The sequence below is a fragment of the Gastrolobium bilobum genome, unplaced genomic scaffold (genome assembly GCF_033153095.1).
Source record: "Gastrolobium bilobum isolate Gb01-03AN ecotype WA unplaced genomic scaffold, APGP_CSIRO_Gbil_v1 utg20832, whole genome shotgun sequence".
NCBI lineage: Eukaryota > Viridiplantae > Streptophyta > Magnoliopsida > Fabales > Fabaceae > Gastrolobium > Gastrolobium bilobum.
Window position 1 is genome coordinate 156,215 of NW_026895544.1, and position 6,824 is coordinate 163,038.

A 6,824-nucleotide genomic window follows, 5' to 3' on the forward strand; every position below is an offset into this window, starting at 1 on the left:
GGAGCTGCTGCCTTCATCAGCCACCACCTCTCCTTCCTCCTTCTTTGAGCCAAAGTGATATCTTTTGCTTGATTTTTCTCTCCTTTCCCTTGGTAAACACTAGTGAGCATCTTTGTGAGGGGAAGAGGTAACCTTTTCTGAGTTATGGCCTCTGTTTTGGTTGGGTTTTTAGGGCTGGTTTGGGAATTGAGTGGTGAACCATTGTCATGGCATTGTGAGGTCCAAGGAGTGACCTTTGGGTGCAAGAACCAAACTTTGTTGGTCCATTTTCGTACTCCTTCTTGGTCTGAGTTTGAGGAGCTGTTGGTGAGCTCCAAGAGTCTTCCATTCTGCGTTTGAAGCTTTGGGTAAGTTGTACCACCTTTGTTCTTGAGTTTGTATGCTTAAAGGAGATGTCTTGGTATGTTTAATGAGTTAAACATGTAACCAACAATTGTATGAATCTTAATGTGCCTAAAAACGCATGCTTTAACGTGTATAAGTGTTAAAAATGGAACCTTGGAAGTGATACTTCGCGAAATGCAGAAACTGCACTGTCGCGAAATATCCGGATATGATATCCGCATATGGGGATCTGATATCTGGATATTGATATCCGGATATGCCCCCACGAATATTCGGATATTCTGGGATTTCGAAGAACAGTAGCTGCACTGTTCATACAGTGGGCTATTGGGGGTTTGTGGACCCTAGATTGATGAAGTTGAACTTCTGTTTTAACTGAACTAAGTCAGAATCAAGTGGTTAAGGGCTTATGGCTTTGTGTGAAGCCTTAAGACATAAATCGTAAGAGGAAAACGTAGTCTTTATGTTTATGCTTATGAGCTATGAGTGTTGATATACTTGCTGGTCCTAATCAGATTGTGATTTGTTGTGTGTTGGATGATAGTCCTCAAGAGTTGAGGCCCATTAAGTGTAAATTGTTCCACAAAACCCATGTTTTGGTTATAAATCACCCCCTTCAACCTTCTTCTTTTCATATAGAGCAACTGTTTTGAATAGTGGACCAGAGCAATGCCGAAAGTGGGAATTAAGGTAGACCTGGAGCAAATTTAACATTATCTTTTTCACATATGACTATTGGGTTAGTTTGCTTTGTTCAGGACACCTAAGGCCCATCAAAAGGAACCACAAAATGAAGAGAGAAGAAGGAGTGTTGCGCAGAAAGGAAAAAGAAGTCTGGTATAGTACAACAGCAGTCAAAGGAAGCAATGGGGAGCCGCCACGTCAGCTCCAGCAGAGAAGGTGGAGGTGCTGCCTCTGCTACAGTACGAAAGCAAAGAAGCTGAGCAATGGGGAGCCGCCACGTCAGCTACAGCAGAAGGAGTGGAGGTGCCTCCCTGAATCCGATACTCCTACTCACAAAGGGAGCCAAAAGCAAGGGGGACCACTTCCATTTAAGGCCAAGCTGGCAAGAAGCAAAGCTACCATTGGAGAGGATTTAGACAAAGCACGACCCTTGATGAAAGGAACAATGGAGATCAAATGAAGAAACCTATAAAAGGAACAAGCAATCCTCATAAAGGGCATCATCAGCACCCATCCTAGGACTCGTTGTCTCTTTGTTTTCTTTTTTGTAAAAATGCTCACTAGGAGCTAACTTCCTCTAAGTAGGTGAGGGTTCCATAGAAGTAATCCCTTTTGTCTTAGGATAGCTTTGTAAGGAACACATATTTTATAAATGAATTTTGAGTTGCTCTTTGGTTTAATTTATTGATTTTGTGAAACCCTTTGGGCTGGCAACCTCATCCCGGGACCACTCGATTGATGAAACACTGACAAAGGCGTGTGGAGCATTCTCAAAATCCTGGGGTAGTTTAGCCTGAAGAAAGGAGGGAGAAACACCTGGAATGGGGAACACTGCCATGTGAATCCATGCTCTTTTGAGAAGGCAGCATGGTTTCCTTGCATATAACTCCAAGTACTATGGAGTAACGTGGAGAGTAAGGCCTTACCCTCTGCTTACCTATAGCAAAACAAGGGAAGGAGCAAAATCCACTTGTAAAATATGCTACCAAGCAGGGTTAACCAAAGGGATGAAAACATGGAACCCGTAACACCTACTTGATCTTTTTCTTTCTGAAATTAATCTTAACTCAACTTCTATCACAACCTTTTCTTCACGATAACTGAACTGTGTTTTACCAGCTGATGCTCTTACTTTCATTTCGTTGACTGCTCTTAAAGTTACTTCAATTGATGCCTTTTTATTCGATGACCGTGCTAAGTCATTCACTGCTCTCATCTGGTTCATAATGGTTAACATTGTTTAACTAGCTGCCCAGAGATTGCTCTTTGTGAAGCTTAGCTGAGAATAGTAATTTCTTTTATTGCTCAATTTTACACATTAAGTTTCCTTTAGCGCTTCTTACTTCACAACTGCTCCCTGAGGACGATAAATCTGGGGCTACAATACCCTATATTGCTTGATACGTACGCTTGCGTATAGTTGAAGAGGGTTGCTCTTAGTCAAAGTAGATTGCTCCTGTTGGCAATCCTGATTACTACTCTACACTCTTGTTCTCTGAAAGAAATATTCCCGAGCAGCTCTCGGTTCGACCAAGCAATTGGCGCCGTTGCCGGGGATCATTTGGCATGAAAGGGCGTTTTTAAGGAAACATTTTTTGTTGTTTAATTACATTCTTTTTGTTTTAATAGACCTCCTCCATTTGTGTGAGCACAGAACCTACAGAACTTGGACTGGAAATAGTACTTTTTGATCCAGAACCCGAGAGAACCTTCAGAAATATAAGAAGAGTTCAAAGGCTGAAAAACATTACAATGGAGGAGGTTGTAAACAATGATAACAATGGAAATCATAATCATGAGCCTGAACAAGGACCGAATGGAGGAAGAGGGCCATCGTTGAATGATATGGCTGCTCCCTTCAGAAATGGTCCAGAACGAGGCTATGTTCCCCCTCCTCTGAATATCCCGAACTTTGAAATAAAACCTGCAATATTCCAAATGATTATGAACGCTGGTCAGTTCCATGGACTACCCATGGAAGACCCTCACAGTCATTTGGACAATTTCACTGAGATAGTTGACAATTTCAAAGTTCATGGTATTTCGGAAGAAAACATGCGGATGCGGCTTTTTCCATTTTCCTTAGCTGGAAAAGCCAAAGAATGGAGGAGAACATTGCCCCCAAACTCCATCACCAGTTGGGAGCAATTGGCGGAACAGTTTGTTACCCGATTTTTTCCCCCAAGCAAAACAAGCCCAAGTGAGGGCTGATATAGCTTCCTTTCAAATGTATGATGGAGAAAGTCTGTATGAAGCGTGGGAACGCTTTAAAGAGTTGATACGAATTTGCCCGAATCATGGAGTTTCTGATTGGAGCATCATTCACATGTTTTATCATGGTTTAACCCCACCATTGAAAGCAACTGTTGATGCAGCCGCAGGGGGAGATCTTTTGGATTTTACTTATCCAGAAACCTACCAGTTGTTGGAAAAACTTTAAAAAAAAACATATTTCATGGCCTTCCACACGACACAGTGCTCCTAAGGAAGCAGGAGTTCTTGAGCTAAGCTCAGCTGATGCTCTTTCTGCACAAATGGCTTCGCTCCAGAACACTATAAAAAACTGGAAGCCCATGGAACAGAAAAAAACAACTGAGCAACTTCTTTTGACTCAATCAAGTCAGAGTTGCCCCACTTGTGGAGGTCCTCATGAATATGAGGACTGTAACAATCTAGCTGCTGTGTGCTATGCAGGAGGGTATGACAACAACAACAGGAGCAATGACAACCATCAAGGGAACAATAACCGAGGCTGGAGGAATCAGAATAATGCTGGAGGTAGTGGAGGAAACTACCAGAACCGACCCCCGTATCCCAGGCAGAACCAACAAAACTGGGATAAGGGTGAAGGGAAGTCCCAATCCTTTGAGACTTCTGTCAAGGAGTACATGAATCAGAACAGCGCAGCCATGCGAAACCTAGAAACCCAAATTGGTCAGCTGGCTGGAGCACTCAAACAGAGGCAACCAGGGACACTCCCTAGTGACACAGAAAAGCCGTCTCAAGATAACCAGGAGCATTGTAATGCTATAAGCCTACGAGATGGAAAGACCTTACCACCCCCAGACTTAGTGGAACGACCTCGAAAGCGCGAACCAGCAAAACAGCCCATAGGAAAGGAAGTTGAAGAAGCCACTGACCCTTCACACCTTGAAGCTCAGACAAGACCAGAAGAGAAGGTCCAAAGCAATGAGTCTGCTGAAATCAAACCGGATGACGCAACACCTGTAGCAGACCTTGGGGCATCAAAAGTCAGTGAACCAGTTTCAGTTCCAACTTATGTTCCCCCATGCAAGAGAAGGAGTGAACCGATCGAGCCTCCTTTTCCACAGAGGTTGAAAAAGCAACACGAGGATAAGCAGTTTAGCCAGTTCCTTGACTTGATGAAACAACTTCACATAAATATCCCTCTAGTAGAAGCTCTGGAGCAAATGCCTTCATATGCAAAATTTATAAAGGACATTTTGTCAAAAAGAAGAAAGATCGAAGAGTTTGAGACCGTAGCCCTTACTCAACAATCGTGCAAGTACCTGACTAAAATTCCTCCCAAACTAAAGGATCCTGGTATATTCACCATCCCGTGTACAGTTGGGAAGAACTATCTTGGTCGGGCACTTTGTGATCTGGGCTCAAGTGTAAATCTAATGCCAGCTTCCATCTTCAAGCAGCTTGACATAGGAGCAGCCAGACCAACCACAGTCACTCTTCAACTTGCAGATCGATCTATAGCCAAGCCAGAAGGAAAAATTGAGAATGTCCTTGTCCAAGTAAACAAGTTCATTCTACCAGCTGACTTCATCATCTTAGATTTTGAAGCAGATCAAGAAGTTCCAATAATTCTGGGCAGACCATTTCTGGCTACCGGTGATGCTATCATAAATGTCAGAAAGGGTGAACTTTCTATGAGTGTAAACGGAGAAGAAGTGAAGTTTAATGTCATGAAAGCAATAAGGTTTGATGAAGATAACACTGAGGAATGCTCTAGCATTTCGATCCTTGACTCGGTCATAAGAGAAGAACAACAGGAGCATTTGCAGCCAGAGATAGGCATTAAGGACTTTGAAGAGCTGGAAGAATACCTTGCATCCATCAGTTTCCACCAACCCCAGGGAAGGAAAGAAAGGGTCTTTGAATCCTTAAACCGATCAGAGCAGGAACAAAGACCGAAATTGCCTTCAGTAGAGCAACCACCTACCTTGGAGTTAAAACCCTTACTTGAACACCTGAAATATACTTATTTGGGTGAAGACAACACTCTCCCTGTGATTATTTCTTCTTTGCTAACCCATGAACAGGAACTTCAACTCACACAAAAGCTCAAAGATTACAAAGGAGCAATCGGCTGGACCATGGCTGACATAAAAGGAATTAGCCCGACAATTTGCATGCACAAGATTTTGCTCCAAGACCCTGACAGCTCATCTGTGGAGAATCAAAAGAGGCTGAATCCCAATATGAAGGAGGTGGTAAGAAAAGAAATCATCAAATGGCTCGATGCAGGTATAATCTATCTCATCTCAGATAGTAAATGAGTTGCTCCTGTGCAATGCGTTCCAAAAAAGGGTGGCATTACTGTAGTTGAAAATGACAAACAAGAGTTAATAGCCACCAAAAAAATAACTGGGTGGAGGATTTGTCAAGACTACAGGAAATTAAATAATGTTACCCGAAAGGATCATTTTCCCCTTCCTTTTATTGACCAAATGCTGGATCATCTAGCTGGGAAAGAATTCTTTTGTTTCTTAGATGGGTATTCGGGATACAACCAAATCCCGGTTGCTCCTGAAGACCAGCACAAAACCACTTTTACGTGCCCCTTCGGGACGTTTGCATTCAGGAGAATGCCTTTTGGGCTATGTAATGCCCCTGCAACTTTTCAGAGATGCATGTTTGCTTTGTTTACTGATTTGGTAGGAGAAGCAGTAGAAATTTTCATGGATGATTTTTCTGTCATTGGTTGCTCTTTCCCTACTTGCCTTAATAACCTTGAACATGTATTGAAAAGATGAGTCAAGAGCAATTTGGTGCTGAATTGGGAAAAATGCCACTTCATGGTAAGAGAAGGCATTGTTCTAGGACACAAAATCTCAAGCAAGGGCCTCGAGGTGGACAAGGCTAAGGTGGAAGCAATTGAGAAGCTACCTCCCCCTACCACCATAAAGGGGATCAGAAGCTTCTTGGGACATGCTGGGTTCTACAGACGTTTCATTAAAGACTTCTCCAAAATCGCCAAACCACTTTGTGAACTTCTGGAGCAAGACAGGAAGTTCAATTTTGATGAAAAATGTTTGACAGCCTTCTTGGAGCTCAAGTTGAGGCTGGTGTCCGCACCCATCATTCAAAGCCCAGATTTGAGTCTTCCTTTTGAACTAATGTGTGACGCCAGCGACTTCGGCTTGGGAGCAGTTCTTGGGAAGCGAAAAGACAAAGTCTTCAGAACTGTTTACTACGCCAGTAGAACTCTTACTCCGGCACAAGCCAACTACACAGTGACGGAGAAGGAGATGCTGGCAGTTGTATTTGCATGTGACAAGTTTCGTTCATATCTAATATGTTCCAAAGTCACAGTCTTCACTGATCATTCAGCAATCAAGCAACTCTTTGCTAAGAAGGATGCAAAGCCAAGACTAATTAGATGACCACCTATCTCGATTAGAGAGAGCAAGTCCACAAGAAGGAGATCATATCAAGGAGACATTCCCTGATGAGCAGCTTCTAATGATCGCTGAAAAACAAGCTCCTTGGTTTGCAGATATTGCAAACTACCTGGCTGCCGGAATTGAGCCATACCACTT

At 42.9% G+C, this 6,824-nt stretch overlaps 1 non-coding gene across 1 annotated transcript; it reads right to left on the bottom strand.

Annotated features, from left to right (window-relative positions):
* Positions 1-3,228: 3,228 nt before the first annotated feature.
* LOC133315813 (small nucleolar RNA R71) lies at positions 3,229-3,333 on the bottom strand. The gene has a single exon (XR_009752147.1). It is a non-coding gene; the product is annotated as a small nucleolar RNA R71 (small nucleolar RNA).
* Between the last annotated feature and the right edge of the window lie 3,491 nt (positions 3,334-6,824).